The sequence below is a fragment of the Priapulus caudatus genome, unplaced genomic scaffold (genome assembly GCF_000485595.1).
Source record: "Priapulus caudatus unplaced genomic scaffold, Priapulus_caudatus-5.0.1 Scaffold293, whole genome shotgun sequence".
NCBI lineage: Eukaryota > Metazoa > Priapulida > Priapulimorpha > Priapulimorphida > Priapulidae > Priapulus > Priapulus caudatus.
The window spans coordinates 199,116-201,581 of NW_014577354.1; positions in this window are offsets into that span (position 1 = coordinate 199,116).

Genomic DNA, 2,466 nt, shown 5'->3' on the forward strand with positions numbered 1-2,466 from the left:
GTGTCGTGTGCGCGCGTGTGTTCGCGCGCGCGCGCGTGTGTGTGTGTGTGTGTGTGTGTGTGTGTGTGTACGCGCGTGCATGGAGATTGCTCGCTCCCTTTACGCTCTGCGCATGCCCTAATTCTCTTTGCTGCACTTCGATAGCTATGCTGCGCGCACGCTGACTAGCAATATACACATCCTAATCCTCCTCGTTATATATATATACATATATATAGATATATTCGCACTAGATTATGGCGTCCCCGTCAAATTGACGAGAGAACTGTGTTTATCTAATGGATCAGCGGTACATAGCCGGCATAATGATCAGCTGCCCGCCGGGTGACGCCACGTGTCGCCGTGCCATTAGCGGAAGCGCGCGGAGGGAGGAGAGGAGTGTGTGAAGGAGAGAGCAGGTTCGGGAGAGGAACGGGGAGGAGGGTGTGGGAGGGAGATATCTAAATTAGCGGAAGAAGGGGAGGAGCGGGCGGATGCGAGAGCAGGCTGGGGGGAGGGCGGGAGGAAGCGAGAGGAGGCTGAAGAGAGACACGTGAAGGAGAGAGGGCGAAAGCAGGAGAAGAGCGGCAGGAGGCGACAGCAGGCTGGAGAAAGGCACAGGAGGGAGAGAGCGGCGGGAGAGAGAGACAGAGAGGAGCGGGAGGACGCGACAGCAGAACGTAGAGAGGCACGAGAAGGAGAGAGAGGCGATAGGAAGAGATCGAGAGGGGCAGGAGGCGAGCGAGAGGAGGATGAAGGGAAGCACAGAAGGGAGAAAGCGGCGGGAGTCGGAGAGTAGCGGGAGGAAGAGATCGAGAGGAGCGGGAGGAAGCGAGAGGAGGCTATAGAGACAGGCACGAGAAGGCGGGAGCGGCGGAAGGGAGAGATCTAGAGGAGCATGAGAAAGAGACGAGGAGCAGGAAGAAGCGAGAGAAAGCTAAAACGAGAGCGCTGGGATTCGCAGCGCTCTCCTCACGCCGTGAATACGTAATGACGGAGCTGGTGACGTCATGACGCAAGATTCGTTGCCCGACGCGCGTGATCACGTCGGCACGAAGCGACGCCGGATGAGATGTTTGAAGGCGTCCTTAATTTTCACAGCGAGGAGAGGATAGGAGCGAGGAATACTAGAGAGAGGGAAAGAGAGAGTGTTCGAACGAGAGAGTGAGCGTGAGAGAGGGTTAGAAAGCGAGAGAGAGAGAGAGAGGGAAAGAGAAAAACAGATGGAGAGCGTTAACGAGACAAAGAAAAAGACAGTTAGCGAGAAAAAGAGAGAGAAAGATATATCTAGAGAAAGTGGCAGAGTTAGAGTTAAACTTAGAGTTATATTTGGAGTTCGAGAGAAAAAGAGAGAGAGAGAGAGAGAGAAAAAAAAAGAGAGAACCGAGTAGAGTGTGTGTATAGGTGGGGTAAATCGTCAGTGATAGGATGACGACGATGACGATGGTACTTAGCATGCGGCAGCGTGCAACAAATTTAACCTTGACTAACGGCGACACAGATGTTTATAGACTCGTGCCGCGATGCTAGTTGAAGTGCGTGCGTGCATATGTTGGTGCGTGCACATGTACCTGCGTACGTGCGTGAGCATGTGCGTATGGAAGTGTGTGCGCATGTGAACGCGTGCGCGCGTGCATGCGTGGGTGCGTGTGTATGTGTGTGCGAGTGTATGTACAAATGTGCGTGTGTGCGCATGTGCGTGTGATCGGAGGTATATGCGTGGCGCTAGCGCGTCTGCCTATATACGTGCGTGCATACATGCGTGCGTGCATGCATACATGCGTGCGTGCGTGCATACATGCGTGCGTGCATGCTGTGCTAGCGTGTAAGTGCTCGCGTGCGTAGACGCGCGGGCTTTCGCGATGATTGAGAGAACAGCTACTTCCATCAATCGCCCGACGATAAGTATCAGACGAAACCGTTTACATCCCATCTCGGGGCCGAGTTTGCTTGCGTTTTAGCGCCGTAAGTGTTTCATTTTTTCCTCTAATCTCTCTCTCTCTCTCTCTCTCCGTCTCGCAGACTCGCCGTAGCACGACAGACAAGTATGTAGTTTCTCCCCCGGTAAAGTGAAGATCGATGGCAGATTTTCCGTCCGGCCGACCGTCGCGTTCGGCATTTATTTATCCGTATAGCGTCGAGTATCGACTTCAAACGGACATGACGTAATTACCGGAGTGCGGGTATTACCGCCTGCAAAGCGATGACCATAACTCCTTCTGATCCTCTCTCTTGCACTCGCGTGCGCGCTCTCTCTCTCTCTCTCTCTCTCTCTCTCTTTCGCTCTCACGCTCTCGTTCTATCTCTCTCGCGCGCGTTCTCTTTCAATTTTTTCTCTCTATATATATATTTATATATGTCTCGCTCTCTCCTCCTGCTCTCTCTCTCTCTCTCTCTCTCGCACTCACTTCCTTCTCTCTGTGTATGTCTCTCTCACTCTCTCTCTTTCTTTCCCCTCTTTGTTTTTTTCTGTCTCGCTATCTCTCT